General features: G+C 45.0%; 1 protein-coding gene across 1 annotated transcript in view; it reads left to right on the top strand.

Moving 5' to 3' along the window:
- Positions 1-11409: 11409 nt before the first annotated feature.
- FNDC3B (fibronectin type III domain containing 3B) overlaps positions 11410-22620 on the top strand; it is a 289308-nt gene continuing 278097 nt past the window's right edge. The window contains exon 1 of the mRNA XM_081190007.1: positions 11410-11544. The gene's annotated coding sequence lies outside the window, so the exon portion shown is untranslated. The remainder of the gene's footprint in view (positions 11545-22620) is intronic.

Here is a 22620-nt window from a genome sequence, read left to right as displayed (position 1 = left end):
ACACGTGCTGGCTATTTGTTTGAATTCCTCTTTGGTGGTTTCCCCCCTTTTCCATTTTTTGTACACATCCTTTTTTAATCTTAATTCAGTTAAAAGTTCTTTAGATAGCCACCCTGGCTTCTTTAGGCACCTTCCATGTTTCCGTCTCATTGGTATTGCCTGACGTTGTGCTTTTACTATCTCCCTCTTAACAAACTCCCAGCCATCATGAACTCCCTTTCCTTTTAGTATTGCTGTCCATGGGATCTCACCCAGCACTTCCCTAAGTTTTATGAAGTCGGCTTTCTTAAAGTCAAGAAATTGAATCCTAGTATGCTTGGCTGCTCCTTTCCGCTGTATAGTAAACTTCAGAAGAGCATGATCACTCGCGCCTAATGATCCTTCCACTTCTACCCCACTAACCAGGTCATCAACATTGGTTAGGACCAGATCTAAAATGGCTGTTCCTCTTGTTGCTTCTCCCACTTTCTGGACAATGAAGTTGTCTGCAAGGCCAGTGAGGAATCTGTTTGACCTTATGCTCTTGGCTGAGTTTGACGTCCAACAAATATCCGGGTAATTGAAGTCCCCCATTACTACTATCTCCCTTCCTTTTGCATGCTTGGCCATCTGTTCCAGGAAGGCATCATCTATGTCCTCCGTTTGGCTTGGGGATCTATAGTAAACTCCCACAATGAGGTCTCTGTTATTCTTCTCTCCCTTAATTTTGACCCAAATGCTCTCACATTGGCTTTGAGGTTCTAAATCTTGGATCTCTTCACAGGTATACACATCCCTGACATATAACGCCACTCCTCCTCCTTTCTTGTCTGGTCTGTTTCTCTGAAATAGATTGTATCCCCCCATTATTACATTCCAATCGTGGGACTTATCCCACCAGGTTTCAGTGATGCCTATTATGTCATATTTAGTTTGCTGTACCAAGAGCTCAAGCTCATCTTGTTTATTTCCCATGCTTTGCGCATTAGTGTACAGACATTGAAGGCCATTAATCATTCTTTCCTTTAATTCAAGTTCTTCATTTCACAATAAATTTTTTGTTTCATAAATTCATTAGAATCAATGAATCACAGAATTGTAGAGTTGGAAGGGACCATGAGGGTCATTTAGTCCAACCACCTGCAATACAGGAACCTTTTGCCCAACAAAGACCTCAAACCCATGGCCCTGAGATTAAGAGACTCATGCTCTTCCAAATGAGCTAGATTTTATGCATGTGTTTTTGCTCCTCCATTATGTAGTACATTGTAGATTTAGCAGCCATATAGCTGCTTCCACCCACAGTTATTCTAACTTGGGAGTATTCTCTCGCAGTCGCACCTCACATGGGTGTTGTAGTCTTAAAGCTGTATAAACAAGTGCTTATAATGTATGCATGCTTATCTCATTTCAGCCTGTGCTTCATATTATGAGATTTGGCAAAGTAACAAGAGATGGTTTGGCACCAACAGTTTTAAAACATAGTGAAGTTGCAGATGTTGCTGGAAGCCATAATGCTTGTTGATGAAAGTATGACAGATCTAAAGGCAAGCGTCTGCCAGATCTGTTTTTGTATTTATTTGTGTGATTTTCATAAAATAACAAAAAAGAAGGCAGCACAATTTGTTTCACCAGAAAAAGGAATCATAACGTACTAAATCTTTATTGTAGGCTATTTTTTATTATATCCAAATCAAATCAGGCATTGAAAAACTCAGCAGTTCCGGGGCAACCCTGATATAGGCTATAGACTGCCAGGTTGCTGATCCCTCCCACAAGAAGACTAGGAAAAACCTGTTCCAGTTCACTCTAGAGAAATAAATTGGTATTTTGTTAGATGCATTTTTTAAAGTCCACTTTTCCTTCAGCTTCTGCGGTGGAACCTAAAAATTTATTTTAGCAGCCTCCTTATGCTACATAGGTAAAGGTAAAGGGACCCCTGACCATTAGGTCCAGTCGTGACCGACTCTGGGGTTGTGGCGCTCATCTCGCTTTATTGCTTGAGGGAGCCGGCGTACAGCTTCTGGGTCATGTGGCCAGCATGACAAAGCCGCTTCTGGCGAACCAGAGCTGTGCATGGAAACGCCATTTACCTTCCCGCCGGAGTGGTACCTATTTATCTACTTGTACTTTGACGTGCTTTCAAACTGCTAGGTTGGCAGGAGCAGGGACTGAGCAATGGGAACTCACCCTGTCACGGGGATTTGAACCGCCGACCTTCTGATCGGCAAGTCCTAGGCTCTGTGGTTTAACCCACAGCGCCACCCGCGTCCCTCTTATGCTACATAACTAGCAGGAAATCAACTGGCACACATTTTGAATATCTGCTAGAAAGGAAGTTGCAACAATAATGAAGACTGTATTCACATTAAACAAATTCAAAATAAGAATTTGTTCTTCAGTTGTGCATGTCTTTGGTTTTGCCTCTTCTCTGTGGCTCTTTCTATTAAGATGTACAGGCCAAGGCTTTTGTTCTGGGTCACACTGCAATATCAATATCAATATCAACAATATTCTTCAAAAAAGAAAGAAAAATGTTCCAAAGAACTAGATTTGTCATTTATGCAAATACGGGCACTACCCAAAAGTTGACATTTCTTCAAAGCTAGGTTTCTCCTCTTGTTTTGACTGCAGGACTTGAAAACACACATTTGACATTTCCATAGACATCAAAATAATTTTACCTTCCCTCAGAACTGCCAGAGCTGTTTTGGCAGATCAGAACACTCCACGTCCACCTTGAATTTCATATCGCAATTCTAAATGTTGAACATATCATATCATCCAACGAGATCAGCACCACTTTTATAAGACTGGTAATTTTACTCCTTTTTCAGGGAGATGACAAAACTGTTGATGGAAAAATCCAGAGATGCTTAAAAAAAAACCCTCGCACAATGAAAAGATATTTTTGAACATCTCCAATTGCTTTTTCTGTGTCATACTTGGTGAGTCAGACTTCAAGATAATCTCCGGACAGTTAATTCAGTGATATACTTAAGCTCTGCCCTTCTAGAAAAGGATATTGGCGCTTAGTCAGCCTTTGTTGTTGAAGACTGAAATAGTCTTTAACCTTGGAACAGTTAAATGGCAGGTGGAAGATTCAATTACTCTCCAGATGTACCTCAACCCTGATGCAGAGAATATGCACCCCTGTGAGAATTTGGATAGTTTATAGCTTCAATTACCAGGTTAGCATCTATATTCATCTATATGCATCTATATTCTGGTATAGGTGGTACCAGGAAAGTCATGTCTGAGCACATACCCATCAGTTCACTAAATTAAGAATACTGTATAGAATGTCAGAGAAAGAATAGTTTCTGTCTCATGCGTCAATTTCACCCTGCTTTTCTGTTCTTGGACGCACAAAGCAACCTACACAATTAAACATTAAACATTCTGTACCTGTTTACCATTGGGTTGACTAAGATTTCCACATCAGGGTATATAGGGTTGTGTCCTAAAGCCGCGATACCCATTGAACTCAACCGGGCTTAGTTCTTAGTAGATATGCATAGGATGGCACTATAAAAATAATTGTGAAAACAAAGACAGCCGCACAGATTACAATACTAGATGCTGCATCGTGGTAAAAACTCAAGAGCCAAAGGCTTGGTGAAACAAAACAGTTTTCGGTATGCTAAAGGGACATCTCAGTGTTTAAAGAGGCACAACAGATTTCCAAGGGATGGCATTGCATCATCTCGGCACCATCCCCAAAAAGACCCATTGTGGGTACCAGCTTTTCGGAAGACTAATGCAAAAATAAGCTTTACCCCACCTCCCAACACCTATTTTGCTGCTGTTTCCCTCGCCTTTCCCTGCCTAGGATAGCCTCTTCCAATGTTCTGGACTACTGCTCCATCCTTTGTGTGGATGGGTCATGCTGGCTTGGGTTGATTGAAGTTGTAGGCCAAAACATTTGGAGAATCCTATGGCAAGTTCTTAAAGAAATGGGAGTGCCTGATCGCCTCATTTGTCTCCTGAGAAATCTCTATGTGGGACAAGAAGCTACAGTTAGAACTGGATATGGAACAACAGATTGGTTCAAAATTGGGAAAGGAGTACGGCAAGGCTGTATATTGTCCCCCTGCTTATTTAACTTATATGCAGAATTCATCATGCAAAAGGCTGGGCTGGATGAATCCCAAGTCGGAATTAAGATCGCCGGAAGAAATATCAACAACCTCAGATATGCAGATGACACAACCTTGATGGCAGAAAGTGAGGAGGAATTAAAGAACCTTTTAATGAGGGTGAAAGAGGAGAGCGCAAAATATGGTCTGAAGCTCAACATCAAAAAAACGAAGATGATGGCCACTGGTCCCATCACCTCCTGGCAAATAGAAGGGGAAGAAATGGAGGCAGTGAGAGATTTCACTTTCTTGGGCTCCATGATCACTGCAGATGGTGACAGCAGCCACGAAATTAAAAGACGCCTGCTTCTTGGGAGAAAAGCAATGACAAACCTAGACAGCATCTTAAAAAGTAGAGACATCACCTTGCCAACAAAGGTCCGTATAGTTAAAGCCATGGTTTTTCCCATAGTGATGTATGGAATTGTGAGCTGGACCATAAAGAAGGCTGATCACTGAGGAATTGATGCTTTTGAATTATGGTGCTGGAGGAGACTCTTGAGAGTCCCATGGGCTGCAAGAAGATCAAACCTCTCCATTCTGAAGGAAATCAGCCCTGAGTGCTCACTGGAAGGACAGATCCTGAAGCTGTGGCCCCAATATTTTGGCCACCACATGAGAAGAGAAGACTCCCTGGCTCTAGTCCATGGGGTCACGAAGAATCGGACACGACTAAACGACTAAACAACAACAACAACTAGCATTCCAACCAGGAAAACGAACACTATAAACCCCACATCTGAATGCAGCCCACATTTGTGCAAGATTGTAGCCTGAGGCTTCCGCAAGTGAAGGAAGAGTCGGAGACAATGGAAAATGGAGCTCAGTTCCACTAGCCATAGGCAAACTACAATGAGCATGGTCCTTAACATTTCTACGTCTTTGTCTGTGGTGTAAAAGCCCCTTGTTGCGCAAGATCTCCCTTGGGAGGCCCTCCGGGCCCCACAGTTGTATAACTTCGGCTGCATAGCAAACATCTGCCTTTGAGGATCTGCCTATCTTGAGCATTGATTGAATTTACTGATTTCCCCAACGCTTAAAAAAAAAGGTCTCTTGTAACATTCTGTGCTTTTTGACCTGTTCTTTAAAAATTCATTCTGAATTTATTTTTCTTTTTTAGCTCTGCTAGTGAAAGAAAGACATGATAAAATAAGTTTGATAAATTATCTACCAGCACTAGCAGTGCAAAGCTTCACTTTGGCTAAAACCACGCAGGACTTTTCAATATCGGAGAGAGAGTGTGTGTTATGAAAGATAACAAATGCAAGTTATGTTAACTAATAGCCAAAATTGGCCCAAGCCTATGTACTTACAGGAAACTTAAAGCCGGAACAACAAGCACTTCTCAGGCTCTTTACAATGTGTCCCTCAGCTATGAGATTTAATTCTGATAATCCTCCAAAAAAATCAAGGAAGAAGGAAATTAATAGTTCCAGAGAAACTATTATCTTGGCTTCTGCAAACATTGGCTATGAATGTTTGTTAGTGCAACAGCTTTAGCTCAGTGGAGCTGGAAGCCTCCTTCAGTCTTGGTCAGGTTCTTTCAGACAATCCAGTAGTTGAGCAACGCTTTATACCCCAGGGCAGTTTTCCTTCCAAGCATTTCCATCACTACGCAAGGGATTTCTGCAACAAAGCACATGCTTCTTTTTAAAAAAGGCTTCGCTTAATGTCCCGTCCCCCGCGCCCCGCTTACTGCATGTGTTCTTAAATATTTTTTTTAATGGAACGTTTAAGGAAACAGCTGTCCTGCGCATGCATGAGATCCTGTTAGAATCCACCTGCACAGTGGTCCCCCCTCCCGCGTTTACTGTAACCCTCCCCCCAATCTCTCTGTCCCAGGGGATTATTAACTTTCGTCTTGTTTACTCCAGGGAAAGCGCCTTAAGCAAACTGAAAGATGGCCAATCTACTTTCAACTAACATGAAAGCTGTCTGCAGGAGACACCTGGACCTGATCCCAGTTGCTACCTGTCTGGACCTGATTTCAGACCTAACAATGACAAGAGATGCCTTCCCCAGTCTTGATTCTGCAAACGCAACTCATACTCTGGCTAGCTCCTGACATTCTCTATATGAACCCAAACCACCCATCTTCCTATATTGGGTATCTTCAACCTTTGTTGTTGTTTAGTCATTTAGTCGTGTCCAACTCTTCCTGACCCCATGGACCAGAGCACGCCAGGCACTCCTGTCTTCCACTGCCTCCCGCAGTTTGGTCAAACTCATGGTGGTAGCTTCGAGAACACTGTCCAACCATCTCGTCCTCTGTCGTCCCCTTCTCCTTGTGCCCTCCATCTTTCCCAACATCAGGGTCTTTTCCAGGGAGTCTTCTCTTCTCATGAGATGGCCAAAGTATTGGAGCCTCAGAGAAAAAAAGAAGAAAATAAATGCATCTGTTCTCTTACAGAGACAGAAGGCCAAATCTGATGTTTTGGGAAGTTTTTAATGTTTGAAGTTGTATTCTGTTTAATATTCTGTTGGGAGCCGCCCAGAGTGACTGGGGACATATATTGAAACAATGAAGGATGGCTGAATTAGAATTGTGTATCTTATTTATTTGTGGAATTTATTCCTCACCCATTAGCCAAAAAGCCTTTTAGAATGACTTACAAAAAACAGTGTTAAAATGGTCCCTGCCTTCAGGCTCAAAGGCATTTCCTTAGTTTTAATTATGCACTGTGTGAAGAAGTATTTTCACTTGTTCCGAGTCTTCCAATATTCAGCTTCATTAGAGGTTCTCAGATTCCAATATTATGAGAGAAGGAGGAAAACAAATGCAATGCAAAATCCATTGAAAAAATGGAGAAATGTGCCTTGGAAGCTGTTTGACTTCCGAGGTATGTTTGAAAACGGAAGCATTCACTACTGAGTTGTCAGCGTTCGAAAGCCAAAACATTTGACTTCCAAAGCGTTCAACAACCGAGGTTCCACTGTAATGAGTACAATAATTTCCAGTTTAAGTGAATAAAATTATTAGACTTAACAGAGTAACTGTGATATGAATGCATTTCTACCTTCTCTTGACCAGGCACAGTCAATGAATCATAGAATCATAGAATCATAGAGTTGGAATAGACCACAAGGGCCATTGAGTCCAACCCCCTGCCAAGCAGGAAACACCATCAGAGCACTCCTGATATATGGTTGTCAAGCCTCTGCTTAAAGACCTCCAAAGTAGGAGACTCCACCACACTCCTGGGCAGCAAATTCCACTGTCGAACAGCTCTTACTGTCAGGAAGTTCTTCCTAATGTTTAGGTGGAATCTTCTTTCTTGTAGTTTGACTATGAGCCTCCTTCCACATGTTAACGGGAGGAGATTTGTAGATATCCGAAAATCTATCCCCACCCTAAATTGCAGTATAACTATTGTTTGCTGTTGATTTGGTTTAATTTAACGCTTATGTTGAACTGACCCATTAAACCCTCAGTGCATGTAACCTTCTATACATCGTTGTCTTGAGCAGGCTCTAACGTGCCCTGGATCTACAGGACCCTCTAAACAAATGCAATGTTAGAAATATCATTCAGGGTAGGATATATTGCAATTTGTATCTTCACTCTGTAAGGTTTAAGCTGTGCTCAGGAGACAAAAATGAACTTGGCAAATTATTAGGGATGGGGGGAAACGATCAGTGTCCTCCTTTAATGTCTGGATGAAGCACAGATGTTTCCCACTAACAAGGATAAAGTTTCACTGAGGACACTTCAAACTAGGAATAATTTGTTCCCCTACTATGTTTCTTGACTGATACAGCGCTGTAAATTGCACTGAATTGCCGTGCAAATTATTGGAGTGGTTTATGGCTTGTGTGACGTTTGTTGAAGATTATTTGCATGTGATTATTACATGTATTTTTGGACCGCTTCTTTATGATCCCAGACTAATCCCGGATTCCTGAACTGTATTGCTGAGGAACAGTTTGCCATCAGAATTTAGGCATGCCAGCTAGAGCAGCCTTTCCTAATCTGGTGGCTTCCAAATATTTTGCAGTCCCAGCCAACATGGCAGATGTTTTGGACCCTACTGCCCATTGGCAAACAGGATGTGCAGTTGAAACATCTGGAAAGTATCAGGTTGCGGAAGGATGAGCTAAAGGAAAGTGCAGTTATATGTCTGGTTTGGTCATAGAGTTACCTTACTAACCATTTGCTGCCTTTTCATGACATCCAAAATAGGCCGCTTGAGGCAGCTGCTGTGCTCTGGCTAATGGTAGGGCTGGCTCTTTATTCCACCTTTCTATGCAGCCAAAACATTGTGCATGGAAATTCTGCAGATGACTATCTTGCAACTGTTTTTTGACTTTTCTCCTACCATAAAACGAGGTCTTAGAATGGTTGACTTGTTGTCTCCCCCCCCCCATATTTTGACTACCACATATTTTGGGAAACGGGGTGTGTGTGGGTGGGTGTGTTATTGGTTTGTGAGGGTTCTTTTTTTGTATTCTGTGTTTTTATATTGTATTTTTATGTTGTGAAGTGCTCTGAGATCTATGGATGAAGGATGGTAGACAAATTTAATAAATAAATAAAAATCTCCCCCCACTCTTGTGAGCTGCCTTTTACATGTGTCAATCACCTGAGGTAATTCTAACAACAAATGATTGACAGGTGTTCCTGCCCACCTGTCAAGTGTTGGAGCAAGTGGGTGGGGGGAAATAAAGAAAGATCTTGCCCATTGGCCCCGAAAGGTCCACCCCGCCCTCTGTCTTATAGGCTGATTCACCATAGCTCAGTTGGTTAGAGAACAGTGCTGATAACGCCAAGGTTGCAGGTTCGATCCCTGTATGGGATGGCTGCATATTCCTGCATTGCAGGGGGTTATACTAGATAATCCTTCCATTCCATTTCTACAATTCTATGGCACTATGATAATGAAAAACAATATTATTTATTTTCCCCATTTTACAGATGGAAGAGTTGAGGTCGCATTGTGAGTTCAGGACAGAGATGAGATCTGAACTGTGTATTCCCTGTCTCACATCTGAAGGGCTCCTCATTCCCCAGACACTTTTGTTTTGTTGTTCTTCCAGATATCATGTCTCTCCAGTAGGCAGTTTTCTTAGTGAATGTTGTAGGGGACTGTAAGACTGTTCTGAGTGTCTAGAACAGGCTTCCTCAACCTCGGCCCTCCTGATGTTTTGAGACTACAATTCCTAGCATCCCTGACCACTGTTCCTGCTAGCTGGAGATCATGGGAGTTGTAGGCCAAAAACATCTGGAGGGCCAAGGTTGAGGAAGCCTGGTCTAGAAGTTATATCTGAATTATTCAGCTATTGTGAGGGATGTCAGGTGTGGGTTTGGAGGGATACAAACCAATGCAAGCAGAGTGGTCATCTTTCTTCCTGGGTGAGTGCTCCGGTGCGCCTAACACAAGGGTGGAGGACCATTGTCACCCCAGGAGCCACATAAACAGTGGGCAGAGCAAATAATGTGAATGTTACCTTTGTTTCTTCACACCCAGTCATTCCTCTCCATCCTCTATCCAGGCAAGTTAAGAAGTGTGATCAGAGGTCACATAGGACAAGTTCTAGCCTGGCAATAACATCCTAGGAGGGTTCAAATCAGGGCTGGTGAGGGGGTGCTCTGGGAAGAGTTTCGAGGCCCAGAGAGAGAGGCCTGACCTCCGGGTCTCAGGTTCCCCATCTCTGATCTAACAGCAAGCAGGAAATCAGCATCTTCATACCAAGAAAAAAAGCCTTTACCTAATAAATACCTGGGAAAGGCGTAAGACTACAGCTGAAATAAATATATTTAAGTAATTCTTGAGCAAGAGAAAGGACAGAGGAGACACATTTGCCTAAGTGGGGAATGAGTGCATTAAAAATGGCCAGAACTGGAGGGGGACATGTTTGGATTAAATTATATTGGAACCGTTGTTTAAAATTAGCAGAGGTTGTTAAGCTTCTCTGTAGTTTGCATCTCGTCGCCTTCCTTCTCGACTGAATTTCTAACGGCAAAGAAAAGGCAAATGGAGAAAGTCGCAGAGTGCCGGAGGGGAAACGGTGAGGATATAAATGCCTAATTATGAATTTCCTGAATGTACAATATTACCAGGAGCAACTGGGTAAGATTAGTATTATAGTTTTCATCTCCAGCTGTTTCATGGAAACAAAGCTGGAGGGAAAAATATGACTAGGCTGTGGTGAGCACACTTCTGGAAACCTGCGTTTATATTTAACCAGGCAAGCAACTGTCGTTTATTTCTGCTGTGACGTGATTTGCACGCTCCTAGTTTGTCCCTTATGGGATCCTGTAGAGAGTCAGTACAGAATGTGGAAATTATGCTGGTGGAAGCTGTTCTAAATGAAGCCCTTTCCTGTCCTTAAAAAGGCTCATAGCATTCTTATGCCAAGATCCTATACTTCTGATGGGGGAGGTTGCCTGAACTGAAGTCTTCTGTGCAGAGAAGCAAAAAGCAAATCTATAGTGCTAAAGGAATGTGGCCTGCATGTGGTCAGAACAAAATTAAAATAAAGATTTGCCAGGCATGAAAACCTGAGGTTTCAAAATTGCCAGCTATGCTAACTTGTTCACAGACCGGTCAGAATTGCTGGTTGTTACAGAATTGCTACACAACATGGCGGATCTTTCCATTCCAAGGCACAGAAGCCGACCAGTTGACTCTTGCCTTGACGCCGATGACTAGTGTTGCCGGGTCGGGAACATCCCAGACCTTGAAATTTCAGGGCCCACACCTGAGGCCTAGGAATGGCCCCTGGTGGTGATGTGCAAGGCGAGCAAGAGAGGTCCCTGCCCCAAAGAGATTGCAACCTTAACATTCAGCGTGAGGAAAGTGGGGACAGGGGGAAACAGGGGAAGAGCATGCAGTTATTTCGCCTGTAAACCCTTCACTAATAAATTCAAAAAATACAGGTGTCTCAAAATGACTATTTCAGTCACCTCATTAAATAAGCTGCTAATTCCTTCCTCTATCTTGTATATTATTTGCTATCTATTTGTCTAGTACCATTTGTTCTCTCTCTCTCTCTTTCTCTCTCTCTCTCTCTCTCTCTCTGTGTGTGTGTGTGTGTGTGTGTTGTGGATGTGTGTTGCTAGGGAGAACTAATAAATGTAATTGGCCACCAGCATAAATAGAAATGGGGGGGGGTGCTTTAAAAGTAATGACAGGAATGAAGGCAGTTTCATTGCAGGGCTTATTTGATTTTTGCTGGATATTGAAGTGTTGTTGAGTTAGATGTTGCATTTACCCATCCAGTGAGTCTTTTCCTTTTCCAGCCAAGGCTCAAGGCTGATTCATACCGTTCTTTCCGTGTCCTACCTCTGCAGGGCTTAGTCACCATGACAATTTTGGATTCCACTGCAAGATATTCGTCATCTGGAGTCTGTGCACTCCATCTAGTCACGTCTACCTTTTGCTCAACTTCACCACTGCTGGGATGCACTGGAAATGGACTCGATAAGGTAATAGAGTGCTTTTAGGATGGTTCTGTATATATTTTTATATGTGCAGGCCTTTTCAATGTGTTTCATGGGCCTTGCTTCCTACTGTGGCAGCCTTAAAAATCCTTAGTGTTGTATTCTGGTCCGGTGTCCGATGCTACAGATAAAGCCGCAAGGCTGGAAGCTCATAGGCAGCTCCAAGTCAGCAACTTGCTCTGGCAAAGTTTGGGAGCAGACTGATGCCTTTTCAGCTTATGTCTCTAGACCACCTCCTCCAGGCTCCACCCCCTTGAGAGAACTTCTGTGCCTTAAAGGGCCAGCTCTGGCCTGACGACAGCATTCCTCCTTTGTTCTATAGTCTCTCGCCTGATATGCTCCCTCCGCCAGGGGGCTTGTGAAATGTTGTGGGAGGCACCTGTTTCTTCGGCGAGAGATGTCTATGAAGGTCTAGTCTCTGGCCCTATAGGCCCTGGGAAGGTCCTCTGGGGTGTGCTGTCCAACTGCCTCAGGTGCAATGGTCGTCTTCATGCTCAGTTGTCAGCTCTGAGCTGTGAACCTGAGCTGTCTAACCCTTGGGTGCACCTGCAGCTGCCAATTCAGTGCTCAATTCAGCAGTCACGACATTTGGGAAACGGAGGATTGACCAGGGACACAATCTGACGCAAAGGGCACAAGTACAGTCATACCTCGGGATAAATATGCTTCAGGATAAGTATTTTCAGGTTGTGCTCCACGGCGACCCAGAAGTAACGGAGCGTGTTACTTCCAGATTTCGCTGCTCGCGCATGCGCAGACAGTCAAAATGATGCCATGCGCATGTGCGGAAGCGGCGAAATGCGACCCACGCATGCACAGATGCGCTGTCGCATCTTACATTCCGTTCGGGATGTGAACAGGGCTCCGGAACGGATCCCGTTCGCATCCCGAGGTACCACTGTACCCATATTGCACGAAAAATAATAGATGTGTCTCAACATCCCGTTCCTAAATAAATGAAACTAGCTATCAGTCTTGGAAATGTGCTCCCAGAAGAAGAAAAATTAGTAAACAGCAATCCTCTTGCTGCTACTGAAGTGCCTGGAGCAAAGTTGGGGAACCTGTGGCGCTCCATATCTTGCTCTGGGGAGGGTCTTAGCCCTGTTTTGTAGGCATAGGTCCTTGGTTCAATTCCTGGCATGTCCAGGTAGTGCCATTCCTATCTCAAAACCCCGCTGCCAGTCAAGTATAGGCAGTTCTGAGCTAGATAGACCAATGGGCTGTCTCAGTAGAGGGCAGACTCTCATGTTCCTATGATTTCCCATCAGCCCTAGCCCATGTTACCGATGGTGTGGGATGATGGGAGCTGTAGTCCAGCAATGCCTAGAGGCCCACAGGCTCCCAATCCCTGACCAAAACTCTAGAGCAGCCCCTTGCTGAACAGCATTTTCAGACCTCCTGCCTCCAGAAAGCTTTTTATGGATCCTTTACCATTATCACGAAAGGATGCATCCAGAGTTCTATAACTCTCCATGCCAGAGACCCATCCAGCTTGGGTATTTCTTTTCATTTCGTTTCAACAGTATAATCACTGTGGCGTTGCATGCAACTTGCAATGGAAACTTGCTTCATAGCCGAGTTGAGATATCTACCTAGTTGTCGATTCTCATCTCGGTTGCACAGGGGTTCGGTTTCCACCTATCTGTGGTAAATATGATTAAAGCCAGGGCTTTTTTCCCAGCTGGAACTCCAGTTCCAGCACCTCTCAGGTTGGCACCATTGCCATGGTAAGAGAACAAGAGAGGTGTTCACAGTGAGTTCTGGCACCTCTTTTTTCCTAGAAAAGTTGTTGTTGTTTAGTCGTGTCCGACTCTTTGTGACCCCATGGACCAGAGCACGCCAGGCACTCCTGTCTTCCACTGCCTCCCGCAGTTTGGTCAAACTCATGCTGGTAGCTTCAATAACACTATCCAGCCATCTCGTCCTCTGTCGTCCCCTTCTCCTTGTGCCCTCCATCTTTCCCAACATCAGGGTCTTTTCCAGGGAGTCTTCTCTTCTCATGAGGTGGCCAAAGTATTGGAGCCTCAGCTTCAGGATCTGTCCTTCCAGTGAGCACTCAGGGCTGATTTCCTTCAGAATGGAGAGGTTTGATCTTCTTGCAGTCCATGGGACTCTCAAGAGTCTCCTTCAGCACCATAATTCAAAAGCATCAATTCTTTGGCAATCAGCCTTCTTTATGGTCCAGCTCTCACTTCCATACATCACTACTGGGAAAACCATAGCTTTAACGATACAGACCTTTGTTGGCAAGGCGATGTCTCTGCTTTTTAAGATACTGTCTAGGTTTGTCATTGCTTTTCTCCCAAGAGGCAGGCATCTTAGCTGATTAGGAGGTCTTGAACAAATAAACCCAACTTCTGCAAGAGACTGCAGGTGTCTTTTAATTTCGTGGCTGCTGTCACCATCTGCAGTGATCATGGAGCCCAAGAAAGTAAAACCTCTCACTGCCTCCATTTCTGATCAAAAGCAGACTTGCAATAAATTGCACTTTAAAGGTTTGCAGTGCTTTGGTTCATGCTGGCACCATGGTGACATAAGATTGTTGTTGTTGTTGGTTTTTAAAGTTTGGAAACTGCACATCCAAGGAGAGCAAAAGGCAGCACCTCGGCTAATTAAAATGTTCCCTTCGTCCTTTCGGTGAATCAGAAACCATGAGAGGGGAAGTTTACTTGCAAAAGTGCATTAAGTGCTAACGGCCTAATTGCACTAGAAAACCAGGACAAGGATATACAGGGAGAGTAGAGATTGTTTATTCAGTGGTGACATAATTTTCTTTTATGCTGACAAATTGGACAGAAGGGGCAGTCATTTGCCCCTTCAATACCCCTCAGAGGGTTAGAGAGGTTTGCATGGAAACTAGCCTAACATACAAAGGTAGAATTAGATGTCCAGTGTGCCCGCTCATGCTTGCATCGGGGCCAAACACACCACTGGCATGTGGCCCTTGGAACATTGCCCAGAAGGCACTGTGGCCCTCAGGGCAAAATAAGTTGACCACCTGTTTTAAGAGCACTTTTTGCAGTTGCTTTACATCCTTCATGATAATGGTAGCAAAGCTCACTGTAGCGTGTTGAAAGTCGATTTCCTCTTTGTATACCCAAAGGCTTTTATTGTGTGTGATTTCGGCAGCTCGTTTCTTGTTGTTGTTGTTGTTTAGTCGTGTCTGACTCTTCATGACCCCATGGACCAGAGCACGCCAGGCACTCCTGTCTTCCACTGCCTCCCACAGTTTGGTCAAACTCATGTTGGTAGCTTCAAGAACACTGTCCAACCATCTCATCCTCTGTCGTCCCCTTCTCCTTGTGCCCTCCATCTTTCCCAACATCAGGGTCTTTCCATCAGGGTCTTCTCTTCTCATGAGGTGGCCAAAGTATTGGAGCCTCAGCTTCAGGATCTGTCCTTCCAGTGAGCACTCAGGGCTGATTTCCTTCAGAATGGATAGGTTTATCTTCTTGCAGTCCACGGGACTCTCAAGAGTCTCCTCCAGCACCATAATTCAAAAGCACCAATTCTTCGGCGATCGGCCTTCTTTATGGTCCAGCTCTCACTTCCATACAGCTCTTACTTCCATACAGCTCGTTTCTAAAGCCACTTAATTGTTTATAAGAAGAGTCCCCCGAGTAGGTAGAACCAGCAAGTGCTCCAGATGTGCAGAGGTTCTCCTCAAGCATTAGGTCTGAAACACAGGGGGAGGATAACCCCCACCCCTTAAAATGACTGACTGGCACGCAGGAGGAGAGGCCTACTGGATCAGTCTAAAGCTCCATTCTTTCTAGCAACTTGTTTTCCAAAATGGCCAGCCGCAAACTATTTCCTCTGGACTCCAGATCAGGGATATGTGGGTCAGAAGTGGACTAATGAGATGCAATACCTTCTCTGGCCATTGTGTGGGTGGCACTGCAGCACAGCAGATCTCAGGCCAGTGGCTCCCTCTCCCTGACATCTTGCCCCAGTGATGTAGTGAGTAAGACCTTGGGACTATGCTGGTTGAAATCCTCTCCCCATGCCTTCCATATAGTGCTGATAGGCTGGCCATAGAAAGGCCCATGAGTGTCTAATCCTGTTTGACGTCATCTAAGCTAGCGACCGCCACCACATCTTTGTGAGTTCCATAAACTGGTTACGCATCTTGTGAAGAAGTACTTGCTTTTAGCTTCAGCCAGTCAGTTTCCTCAGATGCCCTAGGATCTAGTACTGCTAGGGATAAGAACTTCTCTCTATCACCTTTCTTCACCTCCACATAATTTTCATGGAACTGCAAGGTGGGAATTCAAAATCCAATAGCAAATTAACTAGATTTGTACCGCGTTGAAACTCACTGGAACTCACTTCTGGGTAAGCATGTATAGGGTTGCAATTTTTGGCTGTGTGTGATATGCCTCATTGGTGTGGCAGGTGAGGAAGATTCAAGGACAATCAAAGAAACAGTTGAACATTTTAGGATAGGATAGGATAGTACAGTGGTGCCTCGCAAGACGAAAATAATCCGTTCCGCAAGTCTCTTCGTCTAGCGGTTTTTTCGTCTTGCGAAGCAACCCTATTAGCGGCTTAGCGGATTAGCGCTATTAGCGGTTTAGCGGCTATTAAAGGCTTAGCGGCTTAGCGGCTAAAAGGCTATTAGCGGCTTAGAAAAGGGGGGGGAGCAAAAAAAATCGCAAGACTCGCAAGACGTTTTCGTCTTGCGAAGCAAGCCCATAGGGAAATTCGTCTTGCGAAGCGCATCGAAAAATGGAAAACCCTTTCGTCTAGCGGGTTTTTCGTCTTGCGAGGCATTCGTCTTGTGGGGCACCACTGTATATAGTATAGTATAGTAATCTATCTATCAGGCATCTATCTATCTATATCTATCTACAGTGGTACCTCGGGTTACATACTGTCAAAGCTGCTTCCAGATCCTAGCTCACAGAGGATCACGCTAGCCAGCGGTCACTTGTAAAAGTCTTTATTGAGTTACAGTTTCCATTCTCAAGCTGCTGCGCGCAACTCTACGTCTTAAGGGTTAGACCGGCGAAGCTCCGTCTGAGTCTCCGCCCCCTGTGCACCAGCTTACTAACCTAGCCTTACTCCACCTCTTCCGTCTGACCGTTCTTCTCTGGGTCCCTCTGCCCCCCGTGGTCTCTTCCTTCCGGGATTCTTCTGACGCTGACCCCCCGGACCCTCCTGTCTCCTTGCGCCGGGCTTTAGGACCTGGCTCCCTTTCCGGGCTGCTTACTGCGCCACCTTCCTGTGCATTTGAACTTGGCGCGCGCGCCCAACCTTCCACTTTCCTCCTGACCGTTTCTTCACTCTCTGATGGAGGTGTGGCCACTCCTGACTCGTGCCCTCCCTCCTGTTGTGAGCTGCCAGCGCTTGATACCTGGTGCCCTTCTTCTCCCCTGCTCTCTGTTGGTGACGCTGGTCCCGATTTCCAACTGCTCCCCTCTGAGCCCCCTCTGGACCCTTCTTCCTGGGGTGTCCCCCGAGGCTCCCCCCTTGCTCTGGCCACTGGTGCTCCTTTCTGTGAATCTTCTGATTCACTGGAAAGACTCGGAGATCTCGGGTCGTCGTCATCACTCATCTTTTCTTCTGCCTCCTCCCCCTCGCTCTCTGTTTCCTCCCTTGCCCTCGCCTCTGCTCCTGAACCCCTGACACATACGCTTCAGGTTACAGACTCCACTAACCCAGAAATAGTGCTTCAGGTTAAGAACTTTGCTTCAGGATAAGAACAGAAATCGGGCTCTGGCGGCACGGCAGCAGCAGGAGGCCTCATTAGCTAAAGTGGTGCTTCAGGTTAAGAACGGACCTCCGGAACGAATTAAGTACTTAACCCGAGGTACCACTGTATCTATCTTTCTACCATCTATCTATCTATCTATCTATCTATCTATCTATCTACCTACCTACCTACCTACCTACAGTGGTGCCCCGCAAGACGAATGCCTCGAAAGACGGAAAACTCACTAGACGAAAGAGTTTTCCGTTTTGGAGGTGCTTCGCAAAACGAATTTCCTATGGGCTTGCTTCGCAAGACGACAATGTCTTGCGAGTTCCTGCTGGGTTTTTTCCCCTCCCCCCCCCTTTTCTAAGCCGCTAAGCTGCTTATCAGCTGATCCGATCAGCAGATAAGCCGCTAAAAGCCGCTAATAGCGCTAATAGCACTAATCCGCTAATCCGTCAATGGGCTTGCTTCGCAAGACGAAAAAACCACTAGACGAAGAGAATTACAGAACGGATTCTTTTCGTCTTGCGAGGCACCACTGTATCTATCTATCTATCTATCTATCTATCTATCTATCTATCTATCATCTATCTATCTATCTATCTATCTATCTATCTATCTATCTATCTACGTACACAACATACGTACACAACCGGAAATAATATCCATGCCTTCAAGAGCATGGGCTATTCTTCTACAATTCCCCACATCATATTGTTGTGAACAGGGATTTTCAACTCTGACAAATACGAAAGTTCAGAAAAGAGAAAGACTTCTTTGTGTTAATGAGGAGATGAGAGCTTGTTTGTCTCAAATTAGACCTAATATAAAAGAGATTACCCAGCAAAAGCAAGCTCACACCTCTCATTGAGTCTGTCTGTATAAATACATAAGGTACATATGTAAGAGGTTTGTTCCTAATTATATTTTGGGAATGATTCACGTTCTTATGTGGCTGCACTGTTATATACTTTATGGATGATCACGGGTTATATACCCATGATCATGATCATATTGTAAAGTAGTTGTGTTATATGTTTTAAACCAAGCACTGCTGGGAGTTGTTTGTTTTTGTTTCCCAGTCTATTTCTTATCAATAAAATATTCAATGTGGCGTGGGCATTTTTATATTCTGGAAGTGTGGCCCAGAGAAAAAAGTTTTGAGAAACACTGCAGTAGTGGTGGCTTAAAGTTCAGTGAGGTCATTTTAACACCCCACTGCTTTTCAATTGACATTTTGCATGCTGCTGTACACACCAGAGAGAGGATGGGGATGTCTTCACCCGATGTCCATTACCTACCGTATTTTTCGCCCTATAGGACGCACTTTTTCCTCTCCAAAAATGAAGGGGAAATCAAGGTGCATCCTATGGGGTGAATCCAGGCTTCAGGAAGCTCTGCGCAACCCTCGGGAGACCGGCTCCGAGGGTTGCGCAGAGCTGCCTGCAGTCCCCGGCTCAGCACAGCTCTGCGCGGCCACCGGGAGCGGGGCGCGAAGTCCCGCCCCGCTCCGGATGGCGGCGCAGAGCTGCCTGCAGTCCCAGGATCAGCGCAGCTCTGTACGGCCACTGGGAGCGGGGCGCTAAGTCCCCCCCTGCTCCGGATGGCGGCGCAGAGCTGCATGCAGCCCCGGGATCAGCGCACTTCTCCCCATCGCCAGCCCCACAAGCTCAAGGGACAGCGGGGAGGCAGAGCATGCCTTCCCACTGTTCCCCGACCTGGTTCTTCCAGCCCCACACCTGGGGGGGAAATAATTTTTTTTTCTTTATTTCCCCCCAAAAAAACTAGGTGCGTCCTATGGGCCGGAGCGTCCTATGAGGCGCAAAATACGGTATTTAGTTTCCCTGCGCCTGCAACAAACTACTATGCACGAAAATGTCCTATGTGCATGTGCAATTGCTGTGTCAAAGGTACACACCTTAGCTTGACTGCTAAGGGAATGTGGCTTATGCTTTCCAACCAGGTGGAAGCTGTTTTGAGGGGAAATGCTTCGAACGGCTGTCTTTCTCCTGAAACTACAGGATAGATATAGATTGCGGCTAACATCACGGCTACAACACCAGTAGGAGTTCACTGCAGCCAGAGTAAAGGGTAATGTGTACAGAGGCTTAATCATTATTTTCTCTTCCTCTGGTGCCTTTACAAGTCTTTATTGGCCTTGTGGTAGGCCCAGCTGCTGTCCATTTTATGACCCAGCAGAAGAACATTACGTTTTTGTGTTTGTATACAAAGAAAAACCCACTTCATGATAAGGTATTTTCAAGTTTACTTTAAAATCCAGCTTAATCTTCCATTTGGTGGAATGAATGCCAGCCAGTACTGGATCCCCTCAGCATTCGAGGGACCGGGAAGTACTCAACTGCTTCAAAACATTTTGGGGGGTTTCCCAAATTAATGCAAATATTGTTTAAAAAAAAAGTGAGTTATAGAATTTCTCTGCTACGCAGAGCGATGAGCAATGAGCAAAACAAAACAGCAAAACAAAACAGCAAACAGTTCAAGAAGGACACTGACAAACTGGAACGTGTCCAGAGGAGGGCAACCAAAATGGTCAAAGGCCTGGAAACGATGCCTTATGAGGAACGGCTAAGGGAGCTGGGCATGTTTAGCCTGGAGAAGAGGAGGTTAAGGGGTGATATGATAGCCATGTTCAAATATATAAAAGGATGTCATATAGAGGAGGGAGAAAGGTTGTTTTCTGCTGCTCCAGAGAAGCAGACCCGGAGCAATGGATCCAAACTACAAAAAAGAATATTCCACCTAAACATTAGGAAGAACTTCCTGACAGTAAGAGCTGTTTGACAGTGGAATTTGCTGCCAAGGAGTGTGGTGGAGTCTCCTACTTTGGAGGTCTTTAAGCAGAGGCTTGACAACCATATGTCAGGAGTGCTCTGATGGTGTTTCCTGCTTGGCAGGGGGTTGGACTCAATGGCCCTTGTGGTCTCTTCCAACTCTATGATTCTATAAAGCCAGGGGGCTTGCACAACACAACATCTCCTTCGTCTCCTGTCACCCCTTGCCCAAAACACTAGAGTCCCACACAACCCTTGGAAGCTAATTTCTGAAAGCACACAATGGGCTGAAAAGGAGAGGAGGGCAAAGTTCCATTTCGTAAGAGGAAGGCAGCCCAAATGAATTACCAAACGATGCTTGAATGAAGTGATCATGAAAAATGCCAACATAATTTACCCGCGGAAAGCTACACTTGGGCACGGCACAGGAGTGGTTGGGGCACTGATGTGCTGCCATTTAGTGGGATGAGGTGGGAGCTAGGTGTGGCCACCCCATTGTGCCAGCCACTCTATATTTGCTTTGCCAGTGTGTCTGTGCAGGCCCCTACTTTGCCACCTTCCTGTCCTGCCCTGTCCCAGTAAGCAACAGCAACCCTGCTGGTGGGAGGGTGGCAGTGCAGCTATCTCCCATTGCCCTGGCTGTTTCTGGTCCTGCAGTAAGCTTGACAAAGAGCGTTCAAAATGTGTACAACATTTGAAGCAAATAGAAAAGGCAATGAAATCTAGCACGGTTTCTTACTATGAGGAAATGAAAGCTAAGTCCCTGCTAGGACATCTTCAACCATGGTTTGATAACCGGCTGTCCGAACTGCACGGCTCGTTTAAAACCTATAGTGGAATCAGCAGTAAAATGGCAGGTTTTCGCTCACAACCCTTTCAATATTTGCAAATGAGACATACGCCTAATTGGTTAGTGACAAAACATGGCTCAATACAAGAGATAATAGGGTTTGAAAGCTTAATTTCTAAAAGGCAGACACAAAATTATAGGCACTTCCAGGAACACATGCCAGAACAAGTGGGATATTGGGTGTTGGAAATAGACCCAGAGGTATGGAAATGGCCGTGGCAACATGTTTCCTAAAGAACGTCAAGCACAAATATTTTCTTAAGGCATTTTTTCACCTTCAGGGGTTAACTGGGTATACACAGAAACAAAAAAATGTTTTGTTGTATGCACCCTGATCTCTGAGCAGTGAGAGACCATGGGGGTTCGTGTCCTTACCTGGAGGTGTCCTTAGGACATATGATTTTGTTTAAAGGGATACCCATCCAGAGCAAAGAATGGAAACGTTCACACATTAACACTCTTTAACAAATTCTGCCTTCCCATCAGGGTCCCAGGGGATCCCCACAGAGGCAGATTGAGAGCAGCATGACCCACTGAATGCCTAGCCTAGCGGGCACTGCAGGGCCCCACAACAATGACAACTATGAATTGAGCAAAACGGAAGATGAGAGGCCTATTGATCTCATCCTAGGATGTCATCCAGCCAGGTGAGAAAGTGGGGGAAATGCCCACCCCCTTCTTGAAGATCACCATCACTTAGTTGTTGCTATGGCAACACATGGCCCACCCCTTTAGCCGTGCAAATAGGGTCCTTAAAAAGGTAAAGGACCCCTGACAGTTAAGTCCAGTCGTGAAGAACTCTGGGGTTGTGGCGCTCATCTCGCTTTACAGGCCGAGGGAGCCGACGTTTGTCCTCAGACAGTTTTTGCAGGTCATGTGGCCAGCATGACTAAGCCGCTTCTGGCAAAACCAGAGCAGCGCACGGAAACACCGTTTACCTTCCCACCGGAGTGGTACCTATTTATCTAATTGCACTTTGACGTGCTTTCGAATTGCTAGGTGGGCAGGAGCTGGGACCGAACAACGGGAGCTCACCCCGTCACAGGGATTCGAACCGCCGACCTTCTGATCGGCAAGCCCTAGGCTCTGTGGTTTATACCACAGTGCCATCCGCGTCCAAATAGGGTCTTTAGCTGAGCGATTAATAAGGCCTTTAGTCAAATAAAGGAACTGGTTGGGCTGGTTCAGCATCTGATGTTTTGAGATTCTAAATCCCAAGAATACAGAATCACATGCCTGGAAGGGTCCCATGGTTATCCTTCTGACTGATCCCCCTGCACAGACAACCTATAATAGTTTTTATAAGATGCCGAAGAGCATTTGGCAATATGGCCCGTATATTGTGGTCCTGCCCGAAATCCAAGTCTTTTGGGACAGTTACAATGAACAAAACCAAAGGTATAACTATATATGATATGTCTGCCAGATAGTATTGCTGGAAGATAGATGAATTGTAATCCATTTATTAACAGTAGCACCTGTGATCATCTGTTTCAAATGGAAAAAGTAAGAACCACCCTAGATTATTGGATTTTAAAGAGTTGGGAGTTAGTGAATTTTGGAAGATTAACTAATATACTGTGGGTAAAGGAATGTGTTTTTTTAAAAAATGGAGTGTGTGATATATTGTGATAATTGAATGCTCTAGTGTGCTGTCAGTGTGTGTGCTTGAATTATAAAAAGAAATATGTTTTATATGGCCGTTCTTCATTTTTTATGGT

Source organism: Podarcis bocagei, assembly GCF_964188305.1.
Source record: "Podarcis bocagei genome assembly, chromosome: 4".
Classification (NCBI taxonomy): domain Eukaryota; kingdom Metazoa; phylum Chordata; class Lepidosauria; order Squamata; family Lacertidae; genus Podarcis; species Podarcis bocagei.
This window is presented reverse-complemented; position numbering and strand designations above follow the sequence as displayed.